The 23,412-nt window shown below is 39.8% G+C and overlaps 1 protein-coding gene across 1 annotated transcript in view; it reads left to right on the forward strand.

Annotated features, from left to right (window-relative positions):
• The window catches only part of XRCC4 (X-ray repair cross complementing 4), a 776,985-nt gene that overhangs the window by 350,789 nt on the left and 402,784 nt on the right, over positions 1-23,412 (forward strand). The window contains exon 4 of the mRNA XM_035014787.1: positions 15,372-15,458. The gene's annotated coding sequence lies outside the window, so the exon portion shown is untranslated. The remainder of the gene's footprint in view (positions 1-15,371; positions 15,459-23,412) is intronic.

Below are 23,412 nucleotides of genomic sequence, written 5' to 3' on the forward strand. Positions count from 1 at the left end.
TATGTGTGTCTTATTCCTATTCCAGAGAGAACAAAGAGGAGACCGGAAATATTATTTCAGAGTTCCCAGCAATAAATGAACGGATTTAAAATACTTATTGAATTGAAACAATGTCAGCTAATAAGTAATGATTTGATAAATAGTACTTACAAATCCCATCCCTCAAAGATTGCCAAAACTAAACTGTGGACTGAAAAGTTTCAAAAGGCTCTAGAATAAAATAGGATATTGGGCCTTTTTCCTGGCACAGCAGAAAAACAGACTGAATGTGCCCCAGAAACAGAAGGAATTTTACTGTCCAATGAGTTTTCTACCTGCTATTCCTTTTAAATGCCAGCACATTCTGCCCAGAGGGGAAATCACCTGACATTTTATATACTCTTGGGACAGAGTAAGAAGAGTCTATGGTCTTCCCAGCCCCGTCTCCATGACTCTACCCTGTGCTAGTATGGGACTGCTCTACTGGGCTTCTGGCACAAGGTAGTGACCACGATTTGAGGAGAAGGCCTATCTACTATAGCAAGTTTCGAACATTGATGCTCCTGGTTTCTTCTACAGGAAGATATCTTCTTGATTTAATGTACTCTGAAAATACATTTACTTCCATATTTATTGTTTTCCCCCTAACCATTTATTTTCCATCAGTGTTTGATCTTGCTATCTATGGCATTTTGGAAGAAGTAAGTCCAGACTTAGTCAAAGAGGTGTTATGTTTTCTTTTACATAAGGCAATTTTTAAGGCTTCCTTCATAGAACTTGCTCCATCGATCCATGCTTTTTTTTTTTTTTTTAAGATTTTATTTATTTATTTTAGAGAGGGAGAGAGTACCAGCAGGGGGAGGAGCAGAGGGAGAAAGAGAGGTAGATAATCTCCAGCAGACTCCATGCCAAGTGCAAAACCTACGTGGGGCTCAATCCCAGGACCCCAAGATCATGACCTGAGACAAAACCAAGAGTTGGCTGCTCAACCGAAGGAGCCACCCAGGCACCCACAATCCATGTTTTCTAAAATAAGTTTAAAGTTTCTCCTTTGTCTGTTGCTCTGCTTATTTTCTCCAAACCACTTATCTGAATCTATAACTTTTGTTATCTGTTTCCCTATTCTTTGTCTATACCATACAAGCTGCATGAGGGCAGGGACCTGTGTCTGTCTTGTTCACTGTGTGTCTCCAACACCAAGCAGAATGCCTGACACAATAATTGTATGTAAAGAGGATGGTAAATGAATGAATGAAGCTGATGGTGATAGAACAGAGTAGAGTCTTTCTGCTTGGCAAGCAGCTTTTTTCATCGATTCGTGTGAATTTATGAGTGGGAAGCTCCTCGACTTTGTCCTGCTTCTCCTGATCATGGCCTCACTACCCGTCTCATGTAGCTTTCTAGGCTGCCACTTCTAGTGGATCTCTGCCATTCCTGAGCTAAGGCACTGGGAACCCAAAACAGGTTTTTCTGCATCTGTTGGTCCTGCCCTGGCCTGGTGCCTTTATTCAGCAAAGCAACTATAGTACATTTTCTTCTCATTATCCTACCATTCGAGTCTACCCAAAAGTTTGGACTTCAGTGGTCTGCCAAGAAACTACACCATTCATAACATCTGGCCTACAGCTTCTAATAACCCACAGGATGCCTTGACATAAGCAACAGCTAATTTTGTATTATGCAAGGTTTTGGTTATATAAAAAATGAGATAATGTACATGAAAGTACTTTATAAACTATAAAATCCTATACAAATGAAATAGATAATGATCCTGATTATTACTATCGTTGTTGTTTCAGCTAAGATAGAAACCTCTTTGAAAAGCCTTTTCACATTCTGTTCTTTTGGCTTTTAAGAAATATTGAGTTATACACTTCCAGGGAAGAAATTGTTCCCTGGCATTAAAATGGAAATTTTAAGAAAATCACATTAACACTTCCAAACACTATGTCACAGAAAGAGGGGAAAAAAAGACAAACAAAACCATTCTCTATTGACCAGATCCACCATTTATCCAAAATGTGAGAGACAGGCATTTCTTAGTAGTTTATATTATCAGGTCAGGCATACAGCATAAGCTTCGAGATGTACTTTCATTTCCCTCCATGGAAGGATGAGCCTGATTCCCCCTTTATACAAACTATCTCCTTATCCCCCTTCACAGAAACTGTCTCCTTAGGGAGGAGACCCTGCTATCCCAATCAACCCAGCAATATCTCAGATCACATCGGACTCATCATAAGAGAAGTTGCCCGACCTGTGTAATTTGAAGCATATCAGAGAAAGGTTCCTACGTGGCCCTACCTAGAGGTCTAGCCCTAGGGATTGAATAATTGAATAGTAATCCCAGTCTCCTTGAGTACTTTCAACCAACAAGCGAAAGTCACGCTAGACAAATCAGAGTACAAAAATGGATACATACAAACACGCTTCTTTAACAAAGGAGTGTCTCTAGAAGGTGTTGAATTGCATGCTAGCAAGAGAGCTAGCTGAAGAAAAGGGAGTCTCAGGAGGATCCTATAAGCAAATACCTGTTTCACAATTTTGACCTCCGCTGTTGGAGAACAGTCTGCACTCCCCCACTTCCTTGAGCGGTATTACCATTCCCTATTAATCCAGACCAAAAAAAAAATGTATACAAGAGTCTCTGAAAGCCGGTAACTTACAAAATGATGCCGCAGGATTCTGAGTAAGTTAATATAGATTGCAAATGTATAATATATTCTCATGAGGGATTGTACCCCCCAAAAGAATCTAGCTCATTAATTTTCGGAAGAGGTAAAGCACTTTTCAAGTTTTATTCAACATCATACTCTCCTTTAGTTTCCCTCTGGTTATGAGGTCAGAGGGGGATAATGAAACCTACCTTGGGTAAAAGGCATCTAACTGAAGAACCTCAATATTATTGGCAAGCATTTGACATTGACTTGAGGTTTCATTGATGATTGGACTGGAAATTGGCATTTGTAAAGAAGCCTTTGCGTAGCATTCAGCAGGCTCTTAAAAAATGTATAATTTAGCTTTGGTAGTTTGCATAAAGTAGAGGTTAGATTCTGCCAATGACCTTTCATGAACTTCTAGGAGTGGATAGTCTCTTGCTGAAAAGGTAAAAAATAAAGACTCTCTTTTCCTACCAAGGTGGTAATTACATTTAAATTTATGTTGCTCTGATGTTCGTGGGAGAGCTTTATAATTTACTCCTGGGTAGGCTCTCTCTGTGAAGCTTTTTTTTCCCCCCTTGGAGAAAAAAATAATTTTTTTTAACTAACATCCTTGCAAATTGGATAAGTGTTGCATTACAGTGCTTTGCAACCCACTGATAGAGACTTACATGCTTTGAACCTTAGTAACAGCATTTGAAAGAGAGATTAAAATCCCTTTAACTAGCTAGCATTCACTTTCTAAAAATTCCTCTTTCCAAGACATGAAAGCACTGCATTTTGAAAGCCATGGAAGCTCAAGCAAAGCAAAAGGTACCTCTACTCAAATGAGTTCACTGGTGGTCGGGTCTTTGAGAAAATGACTTTTTTTGAGGCTGTCTGCAAATAGCCAAAGGAGCTCGTCCTTCATTCGACATCACAGGGTTCCTCTGCCATCATGGTAATTACACGTGTTGCCAACCCAATTAAGATGGCGTGGGGAAGGATGAGTATTCATTGTAGCCATGTCACTTTCGAGTCAGTGGTAAATTCTGTGAGAAAACTTCATCCCGCCACTTTCCCATCCTCCTGGAAGGGGGACCCTTGGTGGTCAGCCAGAAACATGCAAACCTATCAATATAATGCATGCTGCTTAGGGGTTCACAAAGCAGATATTTCCCAAGCCAGGGCAAATTAGCCTTTGGCATTGAAACTCTAGATTATTTATCCACTCAGGCACATCTATACAATGAGAAACAACTGCTTTGAAAGGCAATAAAATGTTGCATACAGTTCCCAGGAGCCTGTCTGCCTGACGAAGCACTTAATCAAGCAGGCCACAGAGCCGTTTGCCTTCCATGGACGTAGGGGAGGCACTCTGTGAAACTGGTTGAGAAGAAGCCATCTCACCCAGGCCTGGATTTTCTCCACTGACTCTTTGGGCAAAGTCCCAGAAGGACTGTTGAGGGGTGTTTCCAAGCCCAAGAAGTCAGCTCTGCTTCCTCAGAAAACTCAAGTCAGGAAGATGTTCTCTCATATCCTTCCTGAACTTTCAGACTTGTGGTTAGCGCTTCTTGCTAATCATTTTAAGTGCTTTAGTTTTGTTTCCCCACTAATAATGTAGATTACACGAAGGCAGGATGATGGCATTTTCCCCCACAGCATCTAAAACAGTGCTTGGATGGATAATTGGTTCTTGAAATATACGTCTTTATTGATCTGCTCCTGGCTTCTCCCCTAAACAATATTTCCATTTGGCTTCTCCCCTAAACAACATTTCTATTCACTTACTTAGTAAATGCTGCCTTCCCTTTCTTTTGATCTAGGCCTTTCCCTCAACGCTTTCCATCTGATGCTCCCTAACTCTGAAGTCTTCTAGGTCAAGAAACTGCTACTTAAAATTTTTTCAATATATCAGCTTTCATAGATGAGAAGTCACTACATCAGAGCAACTCATTTATCTAGGGGTACTTCACGTGTAAGGATGAAAGGGAAAAGATCTTTTGGAACCCTAGCTGTTCATCTCTAGAAGGGTATTTGTTTAAATTATCCAGCCACCCTATTTAGGAAGCACAAAGAACCTTCCTTCATGTATTTGAGTATTACAGATACATTTATTTGAATACAGTTGCCAGGCTCTACAATGAGTTATAGTACCAATCCCTGGTTCCTCTTCACCGCTGGACCGTTTATAACTCATTTAGGGTCTAGGTCTGCTCAGATACACTGTAGGATAATCCCAGCTCTGCTGCATGTTAGCTGTATGACTTTGGTCACATTATTTAACCTTGATGCCTCAATTTACAAATCCGTACAATGGAAATGGCAATCGTACTAGCTTATAAGGCTGTCATGAAGATTAAATGAGTACATGTAAAGCATCTGTTTTTTTTTCCTTCCAGATTTAGGGATGTTCTCATGTGTTCCAGTAAATTTTGCCCCATACAAGCTGAGGGTAGCTGGGGATGATACATCTTAATTTAGGATATTTGGTGCTGAGTCCTTGGCCTTTTATTATATACTTGTTCAAAATATAGGCTTCAAATAATGACTCTGTATTTCTACTCTCTCCAGATACTATATTAGATTGAGAGATTCCTAAGCCCAGGAACTTTATCCTAAGCTTCCTTGTATTACCCACCAAGTCTAACACAGTATGTAGCTCGGAGTAAGAGCCCTGTATTTATTATTTTGATAATTTTTTCTGTCCCTTCCTCTCCAGTTGAGCAAGGCTGTTTATGGCAGTTTTCTACTCTTCATCTTCCTCCATACCATGGAGGTTTCGGTATACTAGGTGTTACAGAGCCCGTGAAGCCTAAAGCAATGGGGTTATTTAACACAGCAGTAAACCAAATATGTGATCCTTGCCACAACTCTTGTTTTTTAGATGGAAGAAAGGACAGAGATTATTTTGGACAGATATTTGTCCTGGGTCATTTGTGGGCTCTTTATGGATTACTCATGGGCGGGCATGCTGATAAAATTGGAAGACTGTAAAAAATTCTCACAGCCGTTCAGTTGAAGCCAATGTAAGAATCATTGATTTTGAGCAACTTTGGCTGCATTACTGGGGGGAAACAGTCCATAAAGTTATGCTTAATAGGGAGTGTTCTACCATATGAATGAAACTGTGGATGAAAAATTCAAATTCACTGGGCCAGACTCCTTCCACATGTTCTTATGTGGCCTCAGTACAAAATGCTCTTTTTTTAATCACCTGTTCATCTCACCTTTGCATGCAAATTCAAGAGTGAACTGGCTTCATTCTCTCCAGAAGGAACTATTTCCAATGAAAATACAGCTACAAAAGAAAACCCTTGCAGAGGAATTTCCCTCCAGTAGGAAGACTCAAACCTCCACTCTACTAGATAGTTTTTTCACTAATACTGTGGAAAGTCCCTTCTCTTATTTAGAAGAAAGTCCCTTTGGCATAATCCCCCTATAGTTGTTTTCAGAGTTATCTTGTGATTTATTATTAACGTTATTAACAGGTTATTTCAGACAGCCTAGGCTGGAGTCCACAAGAGTGAAACTTACCCTTTCTTATCCATCTGTCTGCAAAAAAATCTCTCCTGGCTTTTTTCCCCGTAAGTTGTGACTTTCCTCAACTCTTGCATTTGATTTGATGTGTTCGGTGACCTGTGTACAAGGAATGTTTTTTTTAGTTGGAAATGAGCTGATGTTTTGGTGATCACTTACACATGTTACTGCTTTCCCTTTGTTTCTCTGCCTATTCCCTTCTAAAAGCCCACAAAGGATAAGGTGAATTGTTTTTGAACCAGGTGAGAATTGAACTTTGAACTAATTTTTTTAAATGGACAGGTTTTTCTAGTGAAGGGTTTTGATGTTTTTTGCTTTTGAATTTTGCTCTTTTGAATGTCTTTCTAAAACCCAGGTGTTGTTTAAAATTAGTAGAGGGCATTTGAACTGTATAACTATAAAAACAAACTATTATCATCCAGTGAGTTCCATATATTTTTAAACACATCAAATCGTAACTACTTGCGACTGGTTGGTGCCTTTTAAATTTGCCCTGTAATGGGAAGAATTTCGTGCTATTGCCCAGCATGAATTACTGAGGGAATCTCAAATAAGGAAATCTCCTTCCATTTAAATTGGTCTGAATATCAGAGAAGGGACTGTCATATTTCAGGTCAATCTTTGTGGTAGCTGCTGAAGAGGGCAAAAGTTCCTTCATGATGTGGGACTGGGGCAGAGATTATTGCAGAAAGCATGGGCTCCTTAATTTCCTGAGTCTAAGAGAACCCAGGAGATCCTTCATGGGTACCAGTGTCTTCACTTTTCCCATAAAATCGCTGTCCTCATCTTTTCTTGCTCTACATGGTCACTTTTTATGTTCTCATTCACCCCATACCTTCACATACAGTCAAGAGGCAAAAGCTTCCCCAAGCTGAGTCTCCAGCCAGTCCTCTCTCTGGAGCTGTCTCTCCAACTCCTTACTGCACAATTCCCCTTGGTTATACCATCAGTACTTCAAATTTAATATGTTTACAGAGGAAATCATCAGCTCCTTTACTAGAACTTCAACCACCAGAGATGAGGGCATTCCATTCAAGGCAGCGTGGTGTGGCCATCACAGGGGTGCTTAGTGGATGGAGGGTGACTGTCCTCGAGCTCACTTCCAGTGGCTACTGGTGGGCAAGGAGACTTCATCTAAGAAGATAGGGTTAGCTATGATTTTGATGAGCCTTGCTTATAATTCTGGATTCCATTCTACAGGGAATGGGGAATCACTGAAAATCTCTCATTAGAGCAGCTCCTAAAAAATAGTATCACATGTTTCTGCCTCCCATGTCCATTAACTTTCGGGCTTTAATGATGTCATGGATGACCTCAGTCTCTTCCTCTGTATTCTCTACAAGTCTGTCAAGACCAGTAAGTGTGCCTGCTGTTGTCAGATTTTCTATGAGTGGGCTGAAAAGGTCCAAGATGTGAACATGAATCCTTTCCACAATAGAAACCTGAATACCAGCTGATCTGGCTCCCTGCCTCTTTCTGAAGTCTCTGCTGAAATGAGATAATCCAGTTCCAGTTGCAGGACATCAGGCCAGTCTGACACTGCTGTTTCTTAGCCAGTTACGCTGCACAAACTTGTACCTAGGAAGGTATTTTTCACAGATTTCCTGATTTATGGTAGTACCTTAATACTAGTCATCTCAGTAGATAATAAGGTCTGATTTCTTGTATGATCCACATATTAATGAAGCAAAGGTCCTAAGACTAGGGCTCCAGCTGGACACTCACAGGTGATAATTTAGGTGATTCTAGAGAGTTGGCAGCCCAGACAGGCAACTCATAGGAGACGGCGTCAAAGCATCTTTTCTTCGTCATCTGGTAAGAAAATGTAGCACAAGTTAGAGAAAGCATCCCCACCCAAGACCATCATCTATCCCAGTACATGTTAATGCAGGGCAAAAGAGGTTCACGACCACACTGGGTGTGGACGGCATGGAGCATCCACAGCCAGGAAGAGTAGTTTCTGACCGGTGTGTGCTGAGCACACAAAAATTACTCAGGAACTACTTCATTCAACAACTATTAATTTAGCACCTACTATATACCAGACACTCTTCTAGAGTCCAGCTTACACCAGGGAACAAACAGACAAAAATCTCATGCTCATGGAATATATATCCGATTGCTAAGAAGGGATTTGAGACCTGGGAAAAAGTTGGGTTGGAGATTTTTGCTTAGTTTTCTTACTCAGATCAAATCCCTGAATTATACATCTATGCTCTAGTATTAAAACTAACAAAGTACACACACACACACACGCAGATACACACCTATATATGTATATATATAATTAACACCCCTCATCCCACATGTATTTCTTCGAGTGAGAAGGTATTCTCTCAGATGGTGTCACAGTTGAAAAGAAAAGCAGATGGTGCTTCTAGAGGAGGCAGCTTGCTTGCTGAAATGTCATGGATATACAGAAATAAAACCGAAAATGAAAGGCAAAAAAAAAAAAAATTCTCATTTGAATAATGAACTGTCTCATGTTTCCTCAGAGCCACACAGCTCAGATAATGAAAAGAAACACTCCCAGGCCCTTTGTTCTGTGTTTATAACAAAATTCAAACCACATGTCTGTCATGTTACAAGCCGCTCTGGATAATTTCTTGAAGAAGAATAATCGGTGTTTGATGGCACCACTTGGAAAATCCAGAAGGTACCCCAGAGAAGCTGGCACTCGGAGTAAACTATCCCAGGGGTAACTTGTGCAGCAGTGATACACTGAGCATTGCACTGAGCTTGAAAACAATTGCTCACGCACAAAAGAAAACTAATGACTGAACCCGCTCTCCACCCCAGCTTCCTGTCACTGTTCATTTTTCAGTGTTCCCCCTAGTTGAAGGAAGCCCTCAGGACTCATGGCAGCAGAGAGTTCAAAATGATGCCTATGAAGCTTTTGTAATTATTATTACGTTAAATACATAATTTGGTTGCTTTGTTCTGTGACTGGATGTGCCTATTTCGGCTTCATAATAGTTGCCAGATTCTGCTGCATGATTTGTGTCCTGCAGTGAAATGCACAGGCCACAAGTTGGCTTTTCCTCACTGGCTAATAGCCAACACTGTGCACACCAACAATGCCCATCATTGTCTCTTGGGAGCTTTGTGCAGCCCTAAAGTGACAAAAGGGAGTAACTGCAGACAAATCAACAGAATGTAATTACAGGTAAGGAGTTTGGCTTTGCTTTCTCTAAAGGTCTCTGAGGCCTAGGATACATTTTGACTCAACAACCAATTGAACTGGTTTTAGGGTCAGTTGTTTACCTAAAGCCATTACCTCCAGATTTCACATGAGCCCAGAGACTCACCTGCAAAGTCTGCCCAAAGTTCACTGTCTTCCCAGCTACCTTGGTAATCCTTCAAGAAAGATAAAGTGAGAGATATCGGAGATGTGACCTTTAGCACTGTCGGATGGACTAGAACCCCAGCGATGTGGAAGAAGACTGACCATTGCATAACCTGCCCCGAGTGCCCTCCCACCCTGGGCTCCCTCCTCCCAAAGCTGCTTCTGGGAACAAAGCAATTTGCCATAACAAATCTCCTTAGGTCTGAACGGACAGAGGAGACACTTCTTTTACAGAGAAGGTGAGATACCCTAAAAGCGATGTGGCCAGCAAGAAAAGAGCTTCGGCAAATCGAGAGACTTGTTTTCCCTTAACAGTTATTTAATTAAATAGTGAGAGGCCAATTACTAGGAATTGAAAACAAGTCAGAAGCTGTAGAAATTCTTTGATTGTAACTTCCCTTGCCCAGACTTCGCTTAAGAAAGAAAACTCTCGTTAGTTAGAGTCAGCAAATGATGGCTGCACTAAGGTTCTCAAAAAGAGCAGATGAATCAAAATCAACAGGAAGCAGCCAGGAGCAGTGCATTGCAGTCTAACAAATCCTGATTTTAAAAATCAGGCCTCCATCCTATATAGTGGAGAAATCAGACAACACATTGACCAGGTGGTCACAATTAAAGTGATCAAAGAAAGGCAGACGGACCTTGGGTGCCTCTGGGTGCAATATCCGGAGAAGGACACAACCTCAGCTAGGTAGTCGTCTGACAGGATATGTATAAACTGAATCTAATCGTGAGGAAACATCAGGAAAAAAATTAGGAGCATTTTATTTAAAAGGGACGAGTGAGGCTGAAGTCTTCAAAAATGACATTGTGATCAAAGTCAATGAAAGGCTGAGGCACTTTTCCAGATTCAAATAAATTAAAGAGACATGAATAACAAATGCAACATGTGATCTTAGACTGGATCCTCTATGGAGGGGGAAATGCTATAAAGAACATTATTGGGCCAATTGGAAAAATTGAAATATTAGTCAGAGATTAAAGTATTCAATGTTAAATGTCCTGAAGTTGATAACTGTACTGTGGTTAGGTAAGAGAAAGTCCTTGTTCTCAGGAGATATGCACTGAAGTATTTAGAAGTAAAGAGACATATATACAGATATGCAGCATATATATACATATATGCAGAGGGGGGTGGGGGGGAGAGAGAGAAAAGAAGAGTAACGGGCAAAATATGAACAGTAGGAGAATCTTGGTGAAGAATATAGGACTGTACTTTGTACTATTTATGCAACTTTATTGTAAGTTCCAAATTATTTCTAAATAGGTGCGTGGTTTTTTTTTTAAAGCTTTTAGGATGTATCCCAAGGTGTCCTTTAATAGAAGGCAAATTGGCTCCTCTATTTTTATATTCTAGTTTATTTCAGAATCTTCACAGATTAAGGGTGATTAAGTGATAAAGGAGAATATACATGGCATCCAGCATTAATTAAAACCTATATAAAAGGTTAAATGAGTCTATTTTTTGATTATGATCATTGGTTAAGAAAGTTTTTAAAAGACATTTAGTAAATTTTAAAAAGTGAAATCAATAATTCTAAAATAGAGCATTTAGTGAACATAAATCAGCTTCTAAACTTAAAAAAGGCAGGCTTCCTTCAGCTCCTTGTCCAAGATAGGCGACCTCTCTGGGCCCTGGTTCTATTGCAGTAAAATGGAAATAATGCTACCTTAAGTTTTTCTAAGACTCCTTATATGGGATTATATGTATATGTATATGGTATGTATGTATGTGTGTGTGTGTGTGCGTGTGTATAAAACCTTAACTTCCTCTAAGGCTACCTATATGGGATTATATATATATACAAAAAAAAAAAAAAAATATATATATATATATATATCAGTGGGACACTTTTTACTGGAACTGAAAACAAAACTCAAACTAGTTTAAATAGTAAAGGGATCTATTATCTCACAGAAGAGATTGTCCCCACTATAGGACATTGTCTCAGAATAAATGCTGACCTTATTCTTCTCCCTCCTCTCTGTGTCCTCCTGGTGTTCCCCATTGGTTAGAGCCAACTGGGAACCAGAGGAAAGAGAGCCCATTTACACAGGTTCATACAAGTCAGCCTTTCAGAGCAGAGAGCGGGGCGAGGAAGGTAGCCGATAGACATGGGAGACAGATGGAAGATACCTGCCACAGAGCTGTTTAGGTCTGGTGGATTGATTTAATGGCTCTGTGACATCAAGGATCTAGATCTTTCCATTAATTTGCTGTCCAGAGCTTTGTCTCCATCCCCCCAAATGGAAAAAAACAAAAACACTTTCCTTTCAATCTGATTGTCCAATTGAGGTCTTATGCCCAGCCTTAATCTAGTGACTCATTAGGTGAGTGCAATGCTCTGATTAGCTTAAACCTGGGCTCAGAGTCCCTCAGAGACAAGGGAATGGGATTACTATGATGGAATTACACTGTTTAAAAACCATTCCTTTGTTGCTGCGCAAAGGAAGGGTTTGGAATGGAAGTTGTAGAGTTAACTTCAATGTCCTCTATAAATGTAAAACATTTGCCACAATTCCTGGCACTGAGTGGGTGCTTAATAATTTTTTTTTCTTCCTGTTTAGCAAGGCTTTCTGCAAAGCACTGTTATTGCTCCTAAACATCCTGGGTATTAAAATGTAATAATTGATTTCTCTTTTCAAAGATTTAACAATCCACATGAAGGAGATGAGGAATGCTAACATAAAAAAAAATATATAACCTAAGACTATCAGTACAAGGTGGTATGTTAAGTACCCAACTAGGAGCACTGATTTGGGGCATTTAGAATAGTGGTTTCTAGGACATGGTCTCTTGTAGATGGGTGGAGAGAGTAAATAATTATAAGGGTTTGGGAATCTAAATGCTCATCAAGCATTAACCATAGGCTTTAGGCTGTAAGGGCAATGAGTAACACATAGTATAATAAATATGCACTCTGAGCGCATGCACATTTGTTGGTGGTAGAACAGCCTCCAGCAAAGAGACTTCCTTTGCAAATGGTCTGGGTGGTCTAGCACTCCTCAGTCCCTATCATGCATAATCATACACCGAGGTTTCCATCAGCCCACAAGCAAGAACATGGCAGCTATCCCCTCCAGCTCTTCATTCCTGGCCGCTCATGACTAGTGCGGTTGCATCCTGGGCTCCATTTCCAATAACATCTCCTACAGAAGTGCTAAGTACTCTTGGGAAGCCATCCACCACCACCTGGGTCTTCCCACAGCAAGCCCAGACACTGGTGAGCAAGCCTGTCTTGGGAAGTCCACTCTCCCACTCATGGTCACCCTTTTGGAGTCCCCAGAGCACCCAGAATCTCCCCAAGCCTCTAACAGCATGATCACCTGTGCGACCAGGCTGGGGAAGCCACAAGGAAGCAGCCTGGCAGTCACTGGGGCAAAGCAAATGTCTGGGGGTCCCTTCCTGAGCTGCAGCCACTAGCCACCATTCTGGTGAGGCACTGGATACATCGGAGTCCTTGATATTAAGCAGGCTGCAGTGAGCAGAGAAGCAGTCGGGTTCTTTTTATATTAAGACACCAAAAAAGAAGCCAAGAGTACCCCACTGTTACTATTCAAGTCACCCCTGAGCTTTTCTGATGCAACCACCAAAAATAACATAATAAATAATAAGATAAAATCATAAAGCAAAAATAAATACTGGTATTTGTAAAATGTTAGATACAAATTAAAGTATTACTAAAATCATTGTAGCTTTTGCTATTATATACTTCACTTGAAACTAATATTAAGCGAACAACCATTGTCATAATACATCACTGAAATGCTTTTTATGTTTATAAGATATCAAGCTGGAAAAAGTTGAGACCCTCTGATTTTGGGAGTTCTCAAACTGGAAATGGTTGCTACTTCTTTAACCCTCCCCATTCCAGCATGTGTTCCTTGTGTTTTAATGGGAGTCATTCAGGCTACCATAGTCCCCCCCACCCATCCTTGGGAGATTTGTTCCCAGGACCCCAGTGGATGGCTGCACCCACAGGTGGTACTGAACCTCATATATGTATATATTATATTTTTTCCTACACATAGATACCTATGATAAAGTTTATAAATTAGACACAGTAAGGGATGAACAACAACTAATAGTAAAATAGAACAATTATAACAATATACTGTAATAAAAGTGCTGTGAATGTCGTCTGGCTGTCTCCCAGTATCTTACTGGACTGTACTCACCCTTCTTCTTGTGACGATGTGAGACTACTGACATGCCTCATGATGTAGCAGTAGGCTACTGCCGAGCTTCTGAGGGTCTGTTAGAAGGAGGATCATGTGTTTCAGAAACACAGTTGACCACGGATAACTGAAACCATGGATAAGGGAAGAGTAGGGCACTTCATTCTCATGGTGCTGCTCTGTGCACTGTGTACCTTCTACTGGAACTTGTATTTTTAAAAGTACTGAGGAAAGGGAGATATGACATCTGGAAAGAGAGTCTTCCTCTTTTATAAGCTTCTGTTGCCAGATCCTCCCTGCTTGGCTTCCACTGAGAACACTGGCCTGGACCTCAGAGTCTCCAGTCTTCTCTCTGGAACCCAGAAGCACTGTGTCAGAACTCTTGGGTTAGAGACTCATCTTGCCGAGGTACTATTTTCCACTGACAAATCAAGAGCTGTGTGTGTGAATTTTCTGAGGAAGAATATCTCTTTTCCCTCATTTCCCACCCTCAAAAGAGCAAGGTTATGTTTTTCCCATAGAGACAATATTCTCTCTATTTTATTCTCTCTAGGGGATCTGGAATTAGACTTTTTTCTAAATCCTAACTCTGTCACTTATTAATCATGTGACCTCAGCCATATTTTGCCCATCTGCAAAAATGGCTTATGTATATAAGGCTATATAAGGTGAAGGATAGGACATTTCATCTTTATACCATCAAATACACATAGTAGGTATTCAGTAAACTGTTGAATGAGTGAAAGAAGAATGAATGAATGAATGAATGAATGAATAAATAAATAAATAAACATCCATGTCCCTATCCATTATCTTATTTAAAGCTGTAGGAATAAAATCTTGAGTGGCAAGTAATAGTTGGAGTGGTCTTGGATGATCTGGAGAAGACATTCTCTTAGACTGGAAACCTCCAGCCATTCCATTGTTGGCATATATTTCAGTTTCTCACGCAGACCCAAGAGGCCATGTACAAGGATGTCCATTGCAGCATTACATGTGTGGCAGAGAGGAGGAGGAACTTGTGATAGATAAATCACCATGACAGTGTGGGGGATACACATCAGGAGTGTAACTCTTAGGGGCGGTGGATTCAATATATGCATAACAATATGAATATATCTTAAGACTATGGTGCCCTTAAGGGCAAAAGGTAAAACACACAGCAATTTACATACAGGCACACAGAACAGCAATACTCATTTTGCAAGAAAACTGCAAACAAAAGATGCACAAAAAAAGAACTGGAGAGGGGCGCCTGGGTGGCTCAGTCGGTTAAGTGTCTGCCTTCGGCTCAGGTCATGATCTCAGGGTCCTGGGCTCCCTGCTCAGCGGGGAGTCTGCTTCTCCCTTCCCCCGACCCCAACTCGTGCTCTCTCTTGCTATCTCTGTCTCTCTCTCAAATAAATAAATAAAATCTTTAAAAAAAGAGCATTGGAGAGATTGACTATGGGATGGAAAGAAATGAAGATAAGGGGAAATGGATAAAGAAGGAGAGAGGAAAGAAAAGGAAGGAAGGAAGGAAAAAGGAGGGAAGGAAGACAGTTTGCTTGCAACAATGATTATTATGTTCCATGAACTGAAAGGTATAATTAATTGTCCCTTCTGCAATGAGGTCAGGAAAGAAGAAAGAAAGAAACAGGAAGTAAGCCTGTAGGAAGTAGTTCTCAAACTTGTTTCTAACCCCACAGAGTTCCAGTATCTTTCCATCAGGACCCTGATTCTCCAGCTGCTGCAGGCGTTGAGTGGAGGAAGACAGAGGGTGCCCATTTCTGAAGGTACATCCTTAATCTATTTAAACAGGGCTAAGCCTTTCCTTGTGCTGAGTTCAGATGCTTGCTTTTTTTTTTTTTTAATTAACTGATTGTTGTTCCCTAAGTTTAAGGCTGTGAGGCATCTGAGTAAGTAGTCATGGAAGCCATTGCCTTTCATTTTTTTACATACTTTTATAGCAGGCAAGGTGGAAAAGGGCAAAAATCAGGTTTATTCATCAGATGTGATAAAAACAATTTACCATTCCTTTTTATACAGAAGTAAAAAGTGAATGCAAGAAATTCGTTTGCATTGGTACTTCTTGGGTCCTTCAAACCACCTGACACTGGCAGTAAACATTGGTCGAACTGGTTGGTATCTGTTATAATTACACATATTGTTGCATATTATTTCTTCTTCCATGGAACACCTGGCAAGTGTCCAGAAACTTTTGGTCTGTTATTATACTGTAATATTCTTCAATGCAGAGGAGGACAGGGTTTTTTTTTCCCCCCTTTCCTTTGAAATTATTTCCCATGCCTTTCACAGAACTTGGTAATGTTCCAAAATTTTTCTAATCAATCTAACATTGGAAGTTGTCAGAACAGATCTTCTTCCCTAGAATTTATATGACACTATACATTTAATAACTGTTCTACATAAATCCTTTTTTTCTTTTTGTATTATTTCCTTTGTTTCTTGAGTCTTTTTTTGTTCTTTTCAGATCGCTTGAGTTATCTCCAATGTTACAGGCTTTAGTAAAGTAGCTCTAAAATTCCATTTCCAGAAAAATTGAATTGGCAAAATCTTTTTGATAATTTTCTGTCAAGTTACTGGCTTGGGGCTTGTGACTCACTCATTTGAAAAACTCCTAAAAAGAGGGGTGTTAGAACTTTGAGGAGGATTAACTGTTCTGATTGAACTGGTTAGTAAATTCAGTCACCACAACCCACTGAATTCTGATAGCAAGTTTGATGATTATGGGATTGTTTTGTTCTGTTTGTGTATTGAGGGGCTGTCTTAACAAAGTTACCAAAATATAAGAGTTTTCTTTGTTTGGTCATGGTTTCACTTCATTCTAATCCATAATCCTAACACAACCATATTAAACATAAAAATGAAGCTTAAAATTAAACAGTAATAGCAACTCAGTAGGCGAAGGGGTTGCTTCCTCATGTAAAAGGTTTAGAAACTTCTGGTGCTCACAAGTTGGTGTCACTGTCTTCTTTGTTAGCATCACAGACATAAAAATACCACACCGCATGTGCTCCATAATCTCTCTACATCATTGGGCCCCCATTTCTGAAGAAAACACTCTATCTGGTTTCTGTGGAGTATCAGATTCGGTAATGTGAATAGAAAAATCCTTGTCTACAAATATGGAGAGTAAGGGCTGTTTATGGTGTGTTAAAATCATAGATCACTGTATTGTTATTGTTTGCTGTGTGGTTTTTGGTGGGCCCTGGCTTTCCTTCTTTAATCCTCACCTGCAGTGTGGTGTGGTCTGGGGACCGCTGCGTGCTGCCTCTGGGAGGGCGATTTACATCCCTGCTGCTCAGTGTGGTCTGGGGACCAGCAGCGTGGCACCTGTCGGTTGCTTGTCAGACATGTGAAATCCCAGGCCCCAATCTGCTTTTGAATCGGACTTCCAGATGATCTGTGCCCACGTGAAAGCTTGAAAAGTGTTCTCCTTCATGATCCTCTGACTGGCTTCTTCCAGCGCCCATGTTCCTAACACGACTTCATTTTCTGGGATGAATTTTCTTCTTGTTTATTTGTTTAAAACGATGATAACCCCACCAGCAATACCTTTCTTTATTTCTGTAGACTTCTTTCTCAGTCAAGTTAATTAGATCAGCAAGGTCCATATAAATGCACTCTACCTGAAGCTTTGTCTTTAGAAACTGACCATCTCTAAGATGAAACCTCATTATCGCCTCTGAGCTCACCCCAAACATGTCTGTTAACAGGTGTTAAGGTTATAAAAGCCAAACAAGAAAAAGTGAGTCAAGGAAAGAAGGCCTGCAGGAAGGAGGAGCACTTTGGAATGTTCTACCCATTCCCATTTTAGTCCATGGCTCTTTTCACGGGTATTTTAAAGGCCGAAGGATCTGTCTGTTGGAATCTTTGCACAATAGCTCTCCTTTGTTCCTTCCTTGAGGCTAGTTCAACAGATCACAAACTAATGTGCTGAAGAATTGCTGTATAGCAATAGTATGCAATAAAATGCATCCTGCCCTTGATGGCCAAATGAGGGAATTTAAGGGCAGTTTTGACTGCATGAAATTTTTATCTTATATAGTCATTTAAAATGTAATCTCTCTATATAATGGGGCTGTATTTTTTTTCTAATGTAAATAACTGAAGTTCCTGAGTATTTGTATCATCTGATCAAATATTCAGGATTACTGTTGTTGGGCATCAATATTGCCAATTTTTTTTTAAAGATTTTATTTATTTATTTGACAGAGAGAGAGATAGCGAGAGCAGGAACACAAACAGGGGGAGTGGGAGACGGAGAAGCAGGCTTCCCGCTGAGCAGGGAGCCCGATGCGGGGCTCAATCCCTGGGATCCTGACCTGAGCCAAAGGCAGATGGTTAACAACTGAGCCACCCAGGCGCCCCAATATTGCCAATTTTTTAAAAATGCATGTGTTACATAGGTAAAATAACTGATAATTCAGAAAAAAAAATACCTCAATGTTAATACTTGATTGTTTGGGCTGGATATAAAAAGAACATTATGTGACAAATTAAAAATGGAAAAACTGGTTATGTATGGGAGCACCTGGGTGATTCAGTCGGTTAAGCATCTGTCTGACTCTCAATCTCAGCTCAGGTCTTGATCTCAGGATCATGATTTCAAGCCTCACATTGGGCTCCATGCTGGGCGTGGAGCCTACTTTAAAAAAAAAAAGGAAAAACTGAGTCTGATAGTCACCAGATAAAATGCTATCCTTCTTTCTATAATGTCACCATAGCTGTACGATGACAGTTATGATTTAATTGCCGTGTATTATATTTCAGCATTATATTAACTTAATGTGTTCCTGGTTATTCTTTCAAGAACATACATTGAAGAGGGGCTCCTGGGTGGCACAGTCAGTTAAGCCTCTGACTTTTGATTTTGGTGCAGGTCATGATCTCAGGATTATGAGAGCAAGCCCCGCTTGAGACTCTCTCGAGACTCTCTCTCCTCCTCCTTCTGCCCCTCCCCCAGCTCTCTCTCTCTTATATAAGTAAATAATCCTTTTTTTAAAAAAAAAATATATGCAGAATGGTACGTATGTTTTATGCATTTATTAAAGATCCACCAACCAGGAGGAAGATGTAGGAATGGATGTGTACTGAGCTTACCTTTGGGCTGTTCCTGTCTCATACTATGTGAGGAAAAAATAACTGAACATTAGAGTGTGTGATTGACTAAGAATAGGAGAGACCAGCCAAGTCAGTGCTCACGAGTTTGTAAAAATGTTAGCTATTTTGCAATATGAACCTTTCTGTTAATTTGGGTTTAAGGCTAAATAAATAAGCATTATATAAATATATTGAAGTTAGACTGCTGACAGAGTGGAAATGTTTTGTTTTCTGAAAATACCACAGACTATTTTTGAAATATTTAGACTTTGGCATTGACCAAGTGTATTTTCCGAGTACCTTTCCCCTATTTAAAATATGAATACATATAGTCCACATGTTTCTGATTCATTTGCAACTAATTTATCAAAATTGGCAAGACTTATTTGCTAACCACAAGATCTAAGGAATCAGTTAAAAAAGAAAAAGAAAAAAAAAAGAAAGCCCCTTTAAATCTTCCTTTTGGAACACTCAATTAATCTAGAGGGGATTCAAACTTTGATTATGAGAGTTCATTAAAAACTGAGAATCAGTGTTTCCTTTCACTTGATTTTTTTCTATTTGATCTCCTTTGCCATTCTGAGAGGCCCCCAATCCTCCTTTGCTTGCCTGGCTCTCAAGATAGGTGGGACATGTTCCTTAATAGTATTAGAAATGAGAAATTTGAAAAATATGTATTATGAATATTAATGCTTCCATTCCCCATGGTTCTTATTTTCAAAAAGAAAAAAAAGGTTATTAGAAGTCAACTGTATAATAAATTCACATTTTCTTTGAGTTTCTTTCATATTTAACTGATGGTGTGTTTCAGTGCAGATTTTCTCTGCTTAAACTTTCTCTAAAACCCAATACCGAAGTTCAGTGTGCATATTAGCCATTAATTAAGTAGTTGAATATCTACACATCGATCTATTAATTAATCAGCTAACAAATATTTCTCACATTATTCAGTCTCCCAAATGTGTGAAGTCATAGGATTTGCCTGGGCACTTACTTAATGTACAGAATCCCAGTTCCCTGCTCTGGAAGGAGAGGAATGTGTATGTTTAACCAGTGTCCCGAAATGAGGGTCAAAAACCATGGGGGCTCCAAGGGCCACATAATGGAAGAGTAATCTGCATAGGAAACTACCAGATGCTGTCAGGGAGGGGAAAAGGGGGAAGTGGAGTCAAAGAAGCAAAAGAGAACTCCGAGGATGAGGGAAGGGCTTAATAGGACTGAGAGATTGATGTGCCCTTAGTCCCTCCTGATGGCTGGTCCCTGTGCATAAATTTTATCATCTGATCATGTCCAATGCTGACAACCTCATTGTGGTGGAAAGATGCAAGAGTATCTTAACTCAGCCTAGTTCCAGATCAGGCTTCTACTTGTTTCGTCACCCTCAGCAAATCATTTAGCCTCTTGGTATCATAGTGTTGTCATCTACAAAAGCAGAATAGTGTTTCTAGCCACATCTTCTCCTTCACAGGGTTGTTGTGAGTATTGGGTGAAATCATGTGTGGTTATTAAAATGCTGTATCTGTGGGGTGCCTGGGTGGTGCAGTCAGTTGAGCATGTGACTCTTGGTTTCGGCTCAGGTCGTGATCTCCGGGTCCTGAGATCGAGCCCTCCATCGGGCTCTGCACCTAGCACAGAGTCTGCTTGAGATTCTCTCTCCCTCTCCCTCTGCCCCTCCTGCTCATGCTCTCTCTCTCTCTAAAGTGAATGAATAAATCTTTAAAAATAAAATAAAATGCTGTATCTGCAAAGTGATAATATTTTAAAACTGTCCTGCTAAGCTGCACATATTTACTGAGAAGAGTTGATTATCATCCATAATCACATTTATGAAAGATTAATTCTCATCAGCTTCCTCCCAGAGGGGAGACATATGCTTGAGTGATCACAGGGAATGTCCATGGCAGGAAATACAAAGGTGGGCATCAGAAAGATAATGAGAAGAGGGATGACAACAAAGGACAGGGGATGTTGAAGAGGACACTTGTCCTGGGCCAGATTTACTGGGAACAGAATGGGCCATGATTTCATAGCATTCCAAAGTCCCTGCAATTTGGTGAAAGGAGAGGTGGTCACTTGAACTCAAGTTTTAAAGAAGTTACATTTTAAAGCCACATGCAATAGAATAGGCTCTTTAAAAGAAATAATAGCTTAATTGTTGGCACAATTCCCAGCAGGTTTTCTAGTATTGAATATACATTCTGGAAATAGAAAGGACATTTCATAAAAACTTCCTCTGTAGCTAAACAATGAAGAAGCAAGTGATACAGGTCTCAGCCCTTTGGATGAAAGAATTACTGAACCCAGGGAAGAGAAATATTTCTGACTCTGGGACCTCTAAAATTACCAGTAACATGACTATGAAAAGTGTGTTAAATAAACAAAAGCACCAACATCAGAGACCGTAAGTCACCGATTTCCGCATGAAAATATCAAATATTTTACACTTAGTTGGTCAAATGTATGCTCAAATTATGTAAAGAGAGTATGTCTTAATATTTTTCATTTGTCTTGCTCGGCATTTATTATTAATATAATTCAAAGGAAATGAAGGTGAGAGGTAGGACAAAGTACAGACAAGATGTCTTGGTAGTCAAACTGGTTCTGATTAAGGCAGCTACTACTAGGGAATTTCCCAGAAAGGGAGTTAAGTCTTCTAGCCTTGGGTATAAGGAGCAGAAGGAATTATTGATGTAGAAATAAGGGAAATACAGAAAAGAAGAATAGAGAGATGCTCTGCCAAGTGGAGGATTCTAAAGTGAGCCAAGTTTTCTTCAATTAATTTATTCATTCATAAAATGAATCCACAAAACAATTATTAATTGAGCTCTTTTATGTGCCAGATACATTGCCAGTGCTGGGGAGAAAGCAGGAAGGGATTGGAAGGGGCCCTTGCTCTTATGAAGTTCACAGTGTAGTTGGAAAAGACTTAACATCTAACAAGTAATTAAGTGAAGTACCACATGACTATTTGGATAGACAATGAGGTGTTGGAAAGAGATAAATGGAAACTCAGTTGAGGTTGTGGATACTACATTAGTATCTTCAGCCTCTCCTTTCCCTCAGATTGCTATTTGCCTCAAACAGTATAATTCTGTTCCAGCCTTCTTTTGATTTTAACAAAAAATTTGGAAGGTTTGGGTTGCATGTCAGAAGCTAAAGAAAATCCTTGTCTCAGCAGAGAATCAAGTGCTAGCTTTGGTGGCAGCCAAAGTTAACCTGTCAAACCAAATGGTTTAGGTAAATCACTTTAATTTGTATTATGTTGACAGAATCAAACTACCTTTTTTTGTTGTTGTTTTTTGCTTTTGCTTTACCATTTAGTTTAATCTGGTCTATCATTGACATCATAGCTTACCCTAGCAAAACATCAGTGTTTCCCTTATTTGCTACTGTCTGAAATTCCTCCACAACGATAAGAAAAAGGAGTGATGCCTTGTATCCCACCATGAGAGCTGGAATTAATGTAGCTAAAGAGTCAGAGCTCCATTTGCATGGGCTCTTTCCAAGCACCTTTTTGTATTTTTAATTTTGTATTCTTTATTCTTGAAGAGAGCCCCCAAGTTCTGGATGTACCTTCAAATGAGATTCAAACTAAAAAAGTATATACCCCTGAGAATAAAAATTGTTAACAAAGATATATTCATATCATATCAGTGGTGCATCACAGTGAAAGATATATTTGCAGGCAGGACAGGATTGTCCAGGGAGGGAGGAAAAAGTACAGAAATAAACCTACCTGGCCTCTTCTAGGCTTGCTTGGGGTGGGTACTGTCCAAACATTTAATAATTCAACAAATATTTATTGTGTGTTCACTATGTGCCAGGAAGTGTTCTAGAAAAATAGGGTTTATCAGGACACAAACAATCAGTAATGCCCAACTGGTGGAGTTTCCATTCTAGCAAGGGAAGACAGACAAACACTAAGCATAATAAGTAAACATCTATTACATTAGAAGGTGATAAGTACAACAGCGAGGAAAGGTAGAGCAGGATGAGAGTAATTGAGTGGGGGTGAGAAAAAAAAGGTCCACACTGCTAGGAGAAGACTGGTGATTCTGTAGCTCTAGTAACAAGACAATGTTCAATGAATAAGGACAACTCACCTCTGTGAACATGCTTTTTTACAAGCCAACCATAGTGTCAGTCCCTTGCTTTTTAAAAGTCAGCCAATCAGGAAGGAACTCATTAAAAAATAAATAAATAAATAAAATAAATAAAACATACCTCTGAGTGCCTACCCACTAATCAACATGCAGTAACCTTGCTTCTCCTGATGAAAGTTGTGCCTCTGAAATCCTGCCAGTCCCCAAACTTCATTTTCCCCAAAACTTTAGATAAGATTAATGTGACTGTCTGCTCTCTGCTCTGTTTGGAAAGAATATGTGAGCTGCACAACTCTCTCTTACCATAGTGAGCAAAACCACTGAGCTTTGTCTTTTTATCTCTAAGATGCTAAAGAATTGAGCGGTGGGGTGTTGGACAGAGCAGAGTCCTTTGAGAAGATGACATTTGGGCAAAGAAATGAGAAAAACTGGAGAGTTTTTCCAAGCAAATATCTGGAGAGAGAAAGTTCTAAGAAGAGGGAACAGTTAATGGGAAGGTTCTAATGTGGAAACATGTCTG

This window comes from Mirounga leonina, unplaced genomic scaffold (genome assembly GCF_011800145.1).
Source record: "Mirounga leonina isolate KUSES-001 unplaced genomic scaffold, KU_Mleo_1.0 Mir_168, whole genome shotgun sequence".
NCBI lineage: Eukaryota > Metazoa > Chordata > Mammalia > Carnivora > Phocidae > Mirounga > Mirounga leonina.